The 14,809-nt window shown below is 46.5% G+C and overlaps 1 protein-coding gene across 1 annotated transcript in view; it reads right to left on the bottom strand.

Moving 5' to 3' along the window:
- The window catches only part of RSPO1 (R-spondin 1), a 31,548-nt gene extending 19,142 nt beyond the window's left edge, over window positions 1-12,406 (bottom strand). The window contains exon 1 of the mRNA XM_081872366.1: window positions 11,678-12,406. The gene's annotated coding sequence lies outside the window, so the exon portion shown is untranslated. The remainder of the gene's footprint in view (window positions 1-11,677) is intronic.
- Window positions 12,407-14,809: the final 2,403 nt, after the last annotated feature.

Genomic DNA, 14,809 nt, shown 5'->3' with positions numbered 1-14,809 from the left:
ATTATTATAGAGGTTCTAGCGAACCTGTGCAAGCGTTACCGTTGCGAACTTAAAGGGGAATGTCTATAAACTCTGCTGATATTTTGGGAACTTGTTAGCACAAGTTGGATAAGGATATAATTAGTCAATATATCCTCTCCTGCACCCCAGAACATTCCCACACATTCTTCCCGGACGCTGAGGTCCAGCGCCAAGGGCCTTCTGGCGGTACCCTCATTGCGAGAAGCAAAGCTACAAGGAACCAGGCAGAGGGCCTTCTCGGTAGTGGCGCCCGCCCTGTGGAACGCCCTTCCAGCAGATGTCAAAGCGATAAACAACTACCTGACATTCAGAAGACATCTTAAGGCAGCCCTGTTCAGGGAAGTTTTTAACGTGTGATTTTACTGTATTTTTGGTTTCTATGGAAGCCACCCAGAGTGGCTGGGGAGGCCCAGCCAGATGGGCGGGGTATAAATAAAAAATTATTATTATTATTATTATTATTATTATTATTATTATTATTATTATTATTGGCAACCTGGGAGCTCTCACAGAATGGCACATGTGGCAACAGGTGACCCATACAGTCTGACGGTGTGGCTTGGGTGAGGAGCTGGTGGTCCATGTTGGGTTGAGGTGTCAACAGGGCCTTCATCACTACCTCAAGGGGTTTGGACTCACAGAGTAACCTTCAGAGTAACCTTGCAGTAGAGTGCATTGCAGAGTGCATTCAGAGGTTGATGGTGTTCTGAATTTGGAGAATTTCCTGTTGACCTTGCTGGCTCACCTATCAAAGCCTGGTCAGTCTTTGTCCATAAGAACATGAGAAGAGGCTGCTGGATGAGGCCAATGGCCCATCTAGTGCTGCCTTCTGTTTTCACAGTGGCCAACCATACGCTTGTGGGAAACCTGCAAACAGGATTCGAGGACAAGAGCCCTGTCCCCTCCTGTGGTTTCCAGCAGCTGGTCTTTGGAAGCATTGCTGCCTCCATCTGTGGAGGCTCAAGTGACAATTGTGGCTTAAAGTGCTTCTTACTGATTTCATTTGACCCATGGAAAAAAGCAGGATCACTACAGTTATCCACGCTTTACTAAACCCAGATTAGAATATGCAGTATTTGTAGGGAAGCCTATGAATAAAAGGTTTGGAAACTGCAACTGATCTAGGTTATTAACAGATGCTGGCCAGCTGGCCAGATTCTGCCAATGCTGAAACATCTTTTCTGGCTTCCAGTTTGTTTCTGTGCGCAATATAAGGGATGTGACTTTTTCTCTTCCTGGGCTAGGCTGCACAGGGATGTTTCCAAGCAACTTTAATAATATCCTTTCGGCATCAGGGGAAAACTATTTCAATTACTAAGCCCTCAAATTATGGCCAGTCTTTTTTATGTCTCCTGCAAAGTGCAATTTTGGGATTTGCATAGTGGATTATTGGGGAGGGGGTGGGTTAGTTGAACTTTTTAGAGTTAAAACAACAAACTTTTACGAAAGAGGTCTTAGATGTGTGCGTGTGTGTGTAATATATAATCGGAAGAACTTTCTGATAGTAAGCTATGCAATCGTGGTACAGACCACATTGGAAGGTGGCAGACTCTTCTTCCTTTGAAGTTTTTAATCAGGTTGGTAGCCATATTTCTGTGATTCCTGGGGTGAAGGGGGATGGACTTGATGACCCTTGGGGGCCCATCCAACTCTACATTTCTATGATTCCATATAGCAAATACTAGGGGCTCTGACCCTACTTGCTCCGTTCACCAACCTCACCTACTCCTTTGGAAACCCCCTTTTCGCCAGATCGGACCAAACACCTCTCCCTTTACACCTCCCCACTCCTTAGACCCTATCCCTCCCAGCTCACCCCAGTCACTCCTTTTTAAGTGAGCCAGGGGAGGGGCATTTCACAGAGCAGCTAGCTATGTGGGTGAAGCCCCCCCCCCTCCATTAAACCTCACTGCAGGTTCCTTTAGCATAGCAAGGGCAGGTGCATCAGCCAGAAGCTCACTATATCATTGAGTGAATGGCCTCTTCACTCTCCACCGAACCTCGCTGCAGGCACATTAAATGGGCTCATTATTCTCATGCTGCGGTTTATTATTTATTGCATTTATTTCTTGTGTTTATATCCCACCTTTCCTCAAAGGAGCCCAAGGTGGCAAACCTAGTTCTCCCTATTTTATCCTCACAACAAACCTGTGTGGTAGGTTAGGCTAAGAGACAGTGACTGGCCCAAGATCCCCCAGTGAGCTCCATGGCACAATGGTGATTTGAACACTGGTCTCCCAGGTCCTCGACCAACACACTAACTGCTACACCACCTCTGGCTCCTATTGGTGGCCACACCAGCATGATGACATTATACCTTTTTATGTGTATAGGAAGATAGGTAGATGATCTATCTATCTATCTATCTATCTATCTATCTATCTATCTATCTATCTATCTATCTAGTAAGCCAGTCTCTTCAGTGTTCTGTGTGTGTCCCAGGGATCTCCCATTGCCTTCACCAGGAAGAGGGGTGTGGTCTGCAAAGTGAGAATGTGCTCATGCTGCAGCCAACCTTTTTGGCTGCCACTTGAAGAGTGAGGATGGTGCAGCTGTTGAGCTGAGTTGTGGGACATTTCCTGGTCTTGGGGCACCAGTGTTGCCACCCTTCTAGAGTCAGCCCCGACCTCAATTTAGCACCCTTTGCAGAGGATATATCACACCATCACACGGGTCTTTATTTGTTTCACGGTCTATAAAACTACCCCCCCCCTCTGCTCCCCCCATTCTCTGCCAGGTTTTGCTGGTGAGTAACATGGCAGTGCATGTCAGCAGGCTGCCACCTTTCTTCTCCATCTTGCGCCTTGAGCACCCTGGTTTTCCTTCACCTGCCAGAGATCTTGCTTCCCATTAATTCTGCAAGTTTGGAGGGATTCCCTGGCACACGTTCAGGACCGCCTACCTCTGCCTCGGGGGAGTTGTGCTGCCATCCATCAGGATCCAATGCAGCAGCCAAAAACCAAGAGCAGACGAAACGGGCTCATCCCTGCCAGCAGGTGGGTGTTTCCTTTGGCTGCAGCTGAAGAACGAGATCAGGGAGCAATGGAAAGGCCTTCCTGCTTCACGATCCTGTCAACAGGGAGAGGGTGCCTCTGGGAAGCCACCAAGCAGGCTAGGTGGCCATTCCACCACCGCCCCACAGCAGCAATTGTCATTTTTACTTTTACAGTAGTACCCCAGGTTAAATACTTAATTCATTCCAGAGGTCCGTTCTTAACCTGAAACTGTTCTTAACCTGAAGCACCACTTTAGCTAATGGGGCCTCCTGCTGCTGCTGCACCACCGAAGCACAATTTCTGTTCTCATCCTGAAGCCAAGTTCTTAACCCGAGGTACTATTTCTGGGTTAGCGGAGTCTGTAACCTGAAGCATATGTAAGCTGAAGCGTATGTAACCCGAGGTACCACTGTAGTTCTAGATTTAGAACCATACACTGTTGCAATGACTAGTAGCTACTGATAGCCTTACCCTCTGTGAATTTGTCTAACTTCCTGTTAAATGAAATAAAATAAAAAAATTCCTTCCAGTAGCACCTTAAAGACCAACTGAGTTAGTTCTAGGTATGAGCTTTCGTGTGCATGCACACTTCTTCAGATACACTGAAACAGAAGTCACCAGACCCTTCTATATAGTGAGAAGGTGGGGAGGGGTATTACTCAGAAGGGTGGTGGGAATGGGTGATTGGCAGATAGCTGCGATGAGCCTGTTGACGACTCTTAACGACTGCAATAGGTCTAACAGGAAAAAGCAAGGGGTGAGAAGGTGAAAAATGGCTTTGTCATGTATAATGAGATAAGAATCCAATGTCTTTGTTCAAACCAGGTCTCTCCATAGTTTTAAGTTTGGTGATAAGTTGCAATTCAGCAGCTTCTCTTTCCAGTCTATTTCTGAAATTCCTTTGTAATAGAACAGCTACTTTGAGATCTTGTATAGAATGTCCTGGGAGATTGAAGTGTTCTCCTACTGGTTTCTCTGTCTTGTGGTTCCTGATGTCGGATTTATGTCCGTTTATTCTTTGGCGTAAGGTTTGTCCTTCAGTGTCCTTCAGCTCTCTATATTGGACAAACGTAAGGTTTGTCCTTCAGTGTCCTTCAGCTCTCTATATTGGACAAACAGGCCAAACCTTACGCCAAAGAATAAACGGACATAAATCCGACATCAGGAACCACAAGACAGAGAAACCAGTAGGAGAACACTTCAATCTCCCAGGACATTCTATACAAGATCTCAAAGTAGCTGTTCTATTACAAAGGAATTTCAGAAATAGACTGGAAAGAGAAGCTGCTGAATTGCAACTTATCACCAAACTTAAAACTATGGAGAGACCTGGTTTGAACAAAGACATTGGATTCTTATCTCATTATACATGACAAAGCCATTTTTCACCTTCTCACCCCTTGCTTTTTCCTGTTAGACCTATTGCAGTCGTTAAGAGTCGTCAACAGGCTCATCGCAGCTATCTGCCAATCACCCATTCCCACCACCCTTCTGAGTAATACCCCTCCCCACCTTCTCACTATATAGAAAGGTCCGGTGACTTCTGTTTCAGTGTATCTGAAGAAGTGTGCATGCACACGAAAGCTCATACCTAGAACTAACTCAGTTGGTCTTTAAGGTGCTACTGGAAGGAATTTTTTTATTTTGTTTTGACCATGGCAGACCAACACGGCTACCTATCTGTTCCTGTTAAATGGTGGTGGTCACCATCACTGCATCATGTAGGAGCAAACCCCATATTTTAACACCGCGCTGCATGAAGAAGTCATTCCAGTCCTGAATCTTCAGCTTTGTTCGAGTTCAAGGTAGAGGCTACTGTTCTGTTGTTGTTTTTCCAGCAGATTGTGCTCTTGTGTCACATCACACAGCCAACTCCCCCATCTCCATGAAGCCAAAAGTATAAAACTGTTTTGGTATGGGGGGAAAATGCAGATCAGATCTTTGAACAGAAAAATGTTTAAGGTGCTTGAAAAAAAGCAAAACTCCAAAGTGGGCTTTGCAATGAGATGTTGGGTGCAAAAACTGCCTGTCCAAATGGGGACTGGAGGTAGGAGCAGAGCTCACCCAGCAGGAGAAAAGCCTTCAGGTACTCCTGCCTTCATCTCAATACTATACTTCAGTTGATTCAGCCTAGAATAGCATTAGCCTCTTTCACTGCTGTATCACACAGTTGATTCATGTTAAACTTGTGGTCTACCAAGACCTCTAGATCCTTTTCATATGTTCTACTAACAAGCCAGGTTTCCTACATCTTATGTTTGTGAAGCTTTTTATTCCTGCCTAAGTGCAGAACCTTACATTTACCTCTATTGAAGTTCATTTTGTAAGCTTTGGCCCAGTTCTCCAATCTGTTAAGGTCATCTTGAACCCCAATTCTGTCTTCTGCATCATTAGCAGCTACCCTTCCCAGTTTGGTGCCATCTACCAATTTGATGAGCATCCCATCAATTCCTTCATCCAAATCGCTTATAAACGCATTGAACAACAACAGGCCCAGGACACAATGCTGCAGGACCCCATTTGTCACTTTTTTACAATGTGATGAAGAACCATTAATGAGCCCTTTTGGGGTTCAGTCAGTCAACCAGATACAAATCCACCTAAAGGTTACCTTGTCCAGCCCATATTTTACCAGCTTCTCCACAAGAATATCATGGGGGATTTTGTCAAAAGTCTTACTGAAATCAAGATACACTATGTCTACAGCATTCCCCTGATCCACAAAACTTGTAACTCTATCAAGAAAAGAAATGAGGTTCATCTGGCATGACTTGTTTTTGATAAACCTATGCTGACTTTTAGTAATCACAGCATCTTTTTCTAAGTGCTCACAGACTGACTTTAATGATCAGTTCTGTTATAAGAAAATAGATGGTCTAGATGCACCTTTGTTCTGATTAATCAGGACTCTTCTCATGTTCATACTGCCTTTGAACCTGGAGAAAGTTGCACCACTTTCTACTTTGTGATAGAGAATCCAAAGCCCACCTGACAAGCCCAGATGGGCACACATGGCACAACAGCAGCACACAGAGCTTAACCTACTATAGTCCTGGGAACTAGCAACAAGTTCCCCCAATAACAGCTGGCCTGACTCAATGGGCCTGCAGATGAGAGAAAACAGCAGTAGAGGAACAAGGAAGGAGAGGCTCCTATTGCCTGTAACTAAGCAAGGGTGGGCCAGAGAACGCATAAGAACATAAGATCCTGCTGGATCAGACAAAGGTGGGGGTGGACATCTAGTCCAGCATCCTGTTCCTACAGTGGCCAACCAGATGCCTGTCAGAAACCAGCAAGCAGGATCTGAGCACGAGAGTACTCTCTCCCTCCTGTGTTTTTTAACAACTGGTATTCAGAAACATTACTTTCTCCAACTTTGGAGACAGAGCACAGTCATCATGGGTAGTAGCCATCAATAGTCCTCACTTCAATGAATTTGTTTAATCCTCTTTCAAAGCCATCCAAGTCAGTGGCCATCACTGCCTCCTGTGGGAATGAATTCCATAGTTTAAGAGAGAGTTGGGGAGGGAGGCTCCATTGCCTCCATACAAGCCCAGATACTGACTTCTACCTGTCAGGCTGGGCTTCCAAACCTCTTGAGTTTCTTCTGTTCCCATCCATAAAAGATATTCTCTGGGGTCACTCTTGCAATGGGTTGACACCTCATAGTTTACTTAAGTGACAAGTGGTTTTAGGAGCCCTGGCCCCAAAGCCCATTCCAAAGCAACCCGGGGGCTGCTGCAATGCATAATGTCACATTGTACATCAAAGGTGATGGGGGCCTTTCCTGTCAGATTCCTTAGCAGTTACAATTGTGGGCCGATGAATCCTCCCAACCCGTTAAGTTTCCATTTGGCTCCACAACTGAGGTGCTTAACTCCTGCAGGCCTCATTGCCTAGAAAGTTGATTTGGTGCAGACGCGTGAACCTCCTCCAGCCAAAACAACCATGTCCTCAGCATCAATAAATAAATCTCCTTCATAAATAGAGATTTTAATAAATTCCTGCAAGCCAAACAAGGATTACGCCAGCTTCGCAGGGTGATTCATCCCCTGTTTACATCCTGTGATCTCCACTTTGCTGTGCTCTTCCCCCTAAGAGGGACGGCTCAGAGAGTCTCTTCGTCGGTATGGTTCACACAGACCAGTCAAAGGCTGGCTGGCTGGCTGGCTGGCTGGCTGGCTTGCAAGGGGTCTTGAGACCAGCAGGACTCCTTTGCCAGCACTACCAGCATCTACTGAAGTGCAGTTCCCACTCCTGGTGCCAGCGTGCATAGGAGTGGAGGGAAGACGGAAGCAGGTTGGGTGGCTGGTGGCAATCCTGACACTTAGGCATCTCTCACTCCACAACAATTGCGGTGAGAGGGGGGCAGGGCATGCCAATATAGCTGGCCCTTGTAAGCCCTGTAGCAACCTCACATAGCCTGTGATAACTACTACCCAGGATGCTCGACTGTGGCCCTGGAGCCCTTTTCCATCCTGCTACATGTGAAGCAATAACAAAGCAGAAGATTAACCTGAGCATGTGCAGAGTGCTTTACCATCGCCACCATAACAGGATTGGGGGAAGAAAAAATCCAAGGCAAAAGGTGTGGAAGGCTGACTCAAGCAATGGCTGGTTCTCTGGCCCACCCACCCCTGCTGCTACCCCAGAAGTTTGCAAGATATGGATGGTTAGCTCATTCAGTAGAGTACAACACTCTTAATCTCAGGGTTAGGAGTTTGAGCCCCATGTCGGGCAAAAAAATTCCTACATTACAGGGAGTTGGACTAGATGTCCCTCGTACTCCCTTCCAACTCTACAATTCTAAGATCTAAGAAGGAAACACAGATCCGTTTGCCTTCTCTCACCTTCATGGAGGCATTCCCTGGCAGTGACCCTCTGCCTGACCCCTTCCCACCCCTCTGGCCCATCATCATTTCCTGCCTGCTCTGGGGGTCAACATCCTGCTTGGCACGCTGAGCAGGGAGAGAGCCGCAAAGGACAGAACTGCCATCTCTCGCCTCCCGTGGTGTACAAGGTCACCGAAAGCAGAGAAAGATCCGTGTGGCTGGCAGGGGGAGAGAGGGGGGCCGTCGCTGCTCTATCCCCACATGATGCTGAAAATGCACTTTGTTTTGCTTAATCCTCCAAGCCATAAAAACAGGCTGGGCTCTGTTGTGTTTCCTAACCAGAAGGTCAACATTTGGTTTTGAAAGGAGTTTCTCTAATCCTGAAATATAAACTGAAGGGCAAGGAAGCCATGGAAGAAGACCACTGAAGTATGCAGGAGCCTTCTCAAGATCTGTGTCCTCCTGCCCAACCCTGGCTCCTGCTCAGTACTCAGGTGGGCTCTGCTAACTGCAACCCTCTCCTCTCCCTCCCCCTGCTGCCTTCAGAAAACCTCGTTTTGGCAGTCTCAGAAGCCTCTCTTGCCTGTGCATCCCTTGCAAAAGGTCCCATCAAACTAGAGGTTCTGTTTTAGTTTGCAAAATTATGCATGGCATGGAGAAAGCCTTTCTCCCTCTCTCATAACACTAGAACTCATGAACATCCAACAAAGCAATGCTGGAAGATTCAGGAGGAAGTCCTCCTTCACTCAGGGCATACTTAAACTATGTAACTCACTCCTGCAGCAGGCAGTGGGGGCCACCAACCTAATTGCCTTTAAAAGAGATTTCAAAAAAAACTGGTGGAGGAGGCTAAAGCTAACAGTGACTACTAGCCTGAATACTTCTGAATTCAGAATATTTCTGAATACTAGTTGCTGGAAACCACAGGAGGGGAGAGTGGTTTCTTCCCTGGATGGCCACTGTGAAAACAGGATGCTGGACTGGATAGCCCATTAGCCTGATCCAGCAAGCCTTTCTGATGTTCTTATTCTTGCTTTCCCTGCTTCCTCACCAGTCCATTGGCCTACAGTATGAATTGCATGGAAGCATGGGAACAAGTATACTAGCAAAGCCATCAGGCTTTATACAGTAGCCAAAGGAAATGGAGCCATGATATTCATGCCAATGGCAGTAAACAATGACACCTTGAAGCTTTTCTAAAGCTCATCGCCAACGACTCACACAATGCCTCTTGGCATTAAGAACGTAAGAAGAGCCTGCTGGATCAGGCCAATGGCCTGTCTAGTGAAACATTTGGTTCTCACAGTGGGCAACAAGATGCCTATGAGAAGCCTGGAAGCAGGACCCGAGAGCAAGAGCCCTCTCCTCTCCTGCAGTTTCCAAAAATTGGTATTCAGAAGCATTGCTGCCTTGACTGTTGAGGCAGAGTGTAACCATCATGGTGAGATTAGCTGGTGTGGACTTCAAAAGGTTAGCTCTTTTGAGGTTGGGGTGAAGAGGTGTGGATGTTCTCACTGGCTGAGGGTTTTCAGTTCATCCCACTTCTGAGGCTCACTTGTGCTTGATCTTGTTTGGGCGAAGAGTCCTGAGGAAGGGTGCTGCCAAAGGGTCAGCAAAGGAAGGAAACGGGCTGTTGACAAACTCGCCTCCTTTAACATAATGTAATTGTGCCCAGATTTTACAGCTTCCCGTTATTTCTCAGGGAGGCATTGCTTTCAGAACAAAACAAAAACTCCTGGGTGCATTTCTTTCCTGCAAGAAGACGGTCATCACCAGCCTCCAGTCCTTTTTCTCTGTTTGTTTTTCTTCTTCTTTGGCATTCGGCATTCCCTGTTTCGTATGGACCCCGCCCTGAACCCCAACCCCAAGTGCAGTACCAGCCCTGCCTCATTCCAGGCAGATGGAGAATCCCTGGGGGATCATGCTTCCTGCTGGGACTTTGCCAGACGCCCCCAGATTCCAAGGTGCGGTTCTTTCAGGCATGGAGGAACTTGCTGCAGGGTTGGATTCTGTCCTCACTCATCATCCTCACCCAACAGGAGGGATCTGCTGGATCTCCCTCAGGGGATAGGCTGTGCTGGTCCTTGAAGCCAGGTGCCTTCTTTCTCCAGCTTTGATTCCAAAGGAGTGCCTCCTGCACAGCCCAGGAAATCATGCAGAAGAGCAGCAAATCACTGAGCAATACAGGAAGCTGCTGCCCAAAGGATCCATGTCAGAGGATTGTTATTTTGAGAATCTGAGAGGCTTTGTGGCCAGTGATGTGCTTGTTTCAAAATCTCTTCAACCAGAGAAGCAGTGTGGCATAATGGTGTGTCTGACTAGGACCTGGGTTGAAATCACCTCTTGGCCGTGAAGCTCACAGGGTGACCTTGGGCCAGTCACTGCCTCTCCCAGCCTAGCCTACCTCACAGGGTTGTTGTGGGGATTAAATGAGGAGGGGTAGAATTATACAGGCCACCTTGAGCTCCTTGGAGGAAAAGGTAGGATATAAATCAGGCATTGGCAAACTCCGGCCCTCCAGATGTTTGGGACTACAATTCCCATCATCCCTAGCTAACAGGACCAGTGGTCAGGGATGATGCGAATTGTGGTCACAAATATCTGGAGGGCCAGAGTTTGCCTATGCCTGATATAAATGCAATTTTAAAAAATGGATGTATATCCCAGGGACAAAAGAAACACTTGTACATCACTGATCTTAGATGGCCATGCAAATCTCTCAAAAATGATGGTCCTCCTAACTAAAATAGTTGAAGGTGGTAAATGACAGCAGGACTATTGTTGCTCATTTGGAACATGCCTACCTTGCTAGAATTGCTGATCATGCAGTGTGGCCAGCTTAATCAGACACTGCAGCGGAGTGAATGGTGTGTGGGTGTGGGTGTACACTCCTACATGTACACCACAGGAAACAATGGCTCTAACAGACCATCTTAAACTCTAAAAAAACCTACTGTTGATCTCCATACTTTGATGACAACCCTTTCAGCACAACCATATAGCATGTTAGCTCAGAGATAATTCCTGTTCAATAAGGTTTACTCCCATGTAAGCATGTATAGGAATCCAGTTTCTGCTCTTCAATTTGGAGAAATTTAAAACACCTTTCTAGAATGTCAGCCCAGGCTTTGGGGACCAACAAAGAGGATTTAATCAGATGCAATCCAACGTGTAATCACCACCACAGTTTCCCATCTGGTTGTTACCTGGAACCAGGCATCATGGAGCATTATGTAGAAGATTGCCAGGCTGAATGCCTCCTTAGGAAAGGTCCGGTCAGGAAGGACTATAGCAAAGAAACCAAATACAGCAGGGAGCCCTAGCCCCTATTCTTTATATTATTATTGTTGTTATTATTATTATTATTATTATTATTATTATTATTATTATTACATATTTTTATTAAAGATTTCTTGGTTTACAAAACTATGTGTGATGTCTCTTTTTTCAAGTCAAATTTTCTACATATCAGTTTCATTTGTTGAGATATTAGTGTTACATTAGGAAGAAAAAGGGGAAAGAGGTGGAGGGGGACATGGTGAGTGGGGATGTATACACAGTTGTCCTGAGATGGTTCCCTTGATCCATCACCTAGGAACATGATCCATATTGCCAAACCATTTCCTAACACTGATCCAGAATCAGGCCAGGAAAACCCTGTCCCTGATTTGAGAGTAGAAGCCCTCCAGGTTCTGTTCTCTGGCAATGCCAAAAAGTGTGATCCACTGCATTACATTAGGTGTGCTGTTCTCAAGCAACCTGACATGCCCAGCAAATCAGCCCTTGCAACAGCCCCTTCCAAACAAGCGTGGGTTGCGAAATCCTTACCTCTGAGCTGTCAGTTGCTTGCTGCTGCCTGAAGAAACTCTCTCCGCTACTCTGGTTAGACTCCAATTTCAGCACTCATCGCAATCATCCATTCCACCAGGGAAAAAAGTTTCCCCACACAAGTTTTTCCCTCTGCCAGTTTCTGTACCTTCAGTTTGGATATTTAAAAAGAACAAACAACAACCCCAAATCCTTTCTTCTTCCAAAGCCAGGCACCAAATAGTTTTCCAAATTTCACAGAGGGAAGCGATTCCGTCTCCTCCACCGAGCCGAATTCCTGCTTGCGAAGATTGCCTGGGCTCGTTTGTATCCCACACGGCTCTCTGGATATGCTGAGCAAAAGAAGAATGTGATCATATCTAAGCAATTTGCACATTAATAAGTTCCTGTTTTTGATGCGGCAGACTCCAGCCCCTCTTCGCCCGGACGGCTTCCCCTGTATCACTGCTCTTCTCCTCCTGCCTACAAACGTAACACATCCAGCTTTGCAAAGGCATGGAGTGTGCAAACTGCGGCAGGAGGGAATCCCACCCCACTCGTACCACCTCCTAAGACAATATCCTGCCAAAATATTGCGACTGTTGCAAAACCTGGACTGGAGCATGCAAAGTTCTGTCTAGAGCCAGCAGGAGCTCAGCAAATTGCCACGGTGGGTGGAAGATGGGACAAAGAGGCCCTTCTGTGTCTGGCTTCATTTAAAAGTCATGGAGGATGAGGGTGAGGATGACATTCCAGTAGTAACCAGCCTAAGGAGTCATCTATGGTCACTTTTGCATCTGTTAATAAACATGTCACATATTCGAAGCAGCTTGTTAGCCACTTGGAAGGAAGACAACTTTTTTCTAACAGGAGGCTGGCCTGGGCGCTGGACGCAAAGCCTGGGAGTGTAGCCTAGTGTAGCCAACTGAGGCTCAGTCCAAAGTCTGATTCAGCTAAACCTCTCTTGTGTCCATTTGTGCCTGTATAATGCATTATTGTGCATTCACTGCAGTGAGGTTCATCTTCATGGAATAAAAAGCTATCAGACCAGTTTCACTCCATGCACCACCAGAGAACCCCATATTGGGGGAAAAACACCTCTGTGACTCCTTTTCCCTGAGTACACAAATGATATTGATTCACTACATTGCACTAAGTACATTGCTCTAAAACTTCAGCCTGATGGATGAATGGTGAAGAAACCGAAATGAAATTTAAGAAAACCTCCACCCATCACAGCCTTTCAGGTCATATTTAGGGCCAGCAGGAAAGAAAAACTGTGTTTGAATGTGGGCATTGGATGCATCTGGCAAAATGGGCTTGAGCCCATGGAAGCTTATGCCACCACTATGGCCTTTGAAGTGCCACAAGGCTCTTCAATTGTTTGGGACAGCTCAGGTGCCATTGTGGTTGCTAGATGCAGCTGCTTGGGGGTTTCTTGGAAGCACCTGGAGTCTGATTTGGGGGCATTGCAGTAAATTCTGGAATAAAGCCTTTGGCAACTGTTGGGCTGAGAGTCTGAATGCTGCAGGAGGAGCCAGGACACCTCTGTGTCTCCACAACATGCTCCACTTGGGGGAGGGGGGGTCATCTGTGCTACTCAGTAGCGCAGATGATCCATAGCCCTGCCCTCACCCCCAGTTAGCTGAAGCCTCCCTTGCTGTTGTGTTTCTACCTACTGCTACAGACCTGCTGTCACATGTGATGTCATGCAGATGGGAGTGGTTTGGGGAAAATGGCCTCCCAGGCCCAAGAACGACCTGTGCTGGGTGGAATCAGCCCCACAGGCCAGAGGATCGCCACTCCTTTTGTAGTGCGTCAGCAAAGTGAATGTTAGCGCTGAAATTTTTCAGCAAACAAATGGGTTTGCCAACCCTGATATACAAAAATGCTCCAGGCATGGTCCTATGCCTCGTTGCAAAGGTCTCACATTTTACATTTTGTGGTTGGGGGGAGTGAGAGAGGGGCTTTTTAACATCCACGCACACTGATTGTGTAGGAGTGTTTGCAGAAAATAGCTTATACCAGATCTCAGTTGAATCCACCACAGGAAAGATGCAACTTTGTTGCTAGGAAAAAAGGAAGGGCAAATGATGGAGTTTTCAAGGACTAGCAAATGAGGCAGAAGCAAGAAAGAAAATTGCACTAAAGGGGAAGGGAAACAGCAGCTCTGTAGGACCCCAGAAATTCCTATTGCCTGGTGTCCAATCAACTCACTTGTCTGTTACAGCTTTGACATCACTCATTGGCTAAAACCACAAACAAGGCTGAGAGGGGCCAGGCTGGCTTATCTCACAGAAGTCAATTAGAAGCTTTGCTTGGTAACATTCTTTCCAGGAAGGCTAGATACTTATTGTCAAATGAAATCTCAGAGTTTGGGGTCCCTGCTGGCTGCGGTGCCTGGTACATAAGTAACCCCTATCCTTGCTTCTTGGCAGGCCTGGTCCTCTTCCTCTCACCTGCTCCCTCACTTCCAGCACCAGCACCTCCTGCTTCTAGAAAAGCAAGTGCTCCCTGGACCCAAGATGTGCCCAAGGTGGAAGCAGCCCACCTCAGGCAACCAATTGCAGTGGGCCTTGTTCTCCAATGAGAGGAAGCCTCAGAACGTAGCATAGGCCAGTGCTTGGTTCACTGACATGTAGCTAGTAAGTACAGCTCATTGTGATCCTCATCCCAGTGTGTATCTGTGTTCACACCCTAAGCAACAAGAATTTACACCAAACGAAAATGGGGGGAGGGGAAATGAATCCTTTCTTGGTTAGTGACAAAGGCTTTTCTGTGGTGGCCCCCTTGGGAACACTCTTCCTAGGGAAACAGGCCTCCTTCTTGGTTGGTCTTTAGAAGAACTGTAAATATGTTCTTCAATCCAGGCTGCAGTTAGTTCACAATTTTTATTGTGTTCTGTTTTAGCAAATGTCATACATGGTTCTCCCCCCTCTCCATTTAATCCCCGCATCAACCCTGTGAGGTAGGTTAGGTGGAGAGGCAGCGACTGGCCCAAGGTCACCCAGTGGGCTTCATTGCTGAGAAGAGATTTGAACCCTAGTCTCTCAGGTCCTAATCTACCATTCTAACCACCACACCACACTGGCTCCCAATCTACTAGAGAGTAGTACTATGAAACTACTAAACTAGTAAATCTCTATAGTTGCT

The sequence above is a fragment of the Podarcis erhardii genome, assembly GCF_964252035.2.
Source record: "Podarcis erhardii genome assembly, chromosome: 7".
NCBI classification, from domain to species: domain Eukaryota; kingdom Metazoa; phylum Chordata; class Lepidosauria; order Squamata; family Lacertidae; genus Podarcis; species Podarcis erhardii.
This window is presented reverse-complemented; position numbering and strand designations above follow the sequence as displayed.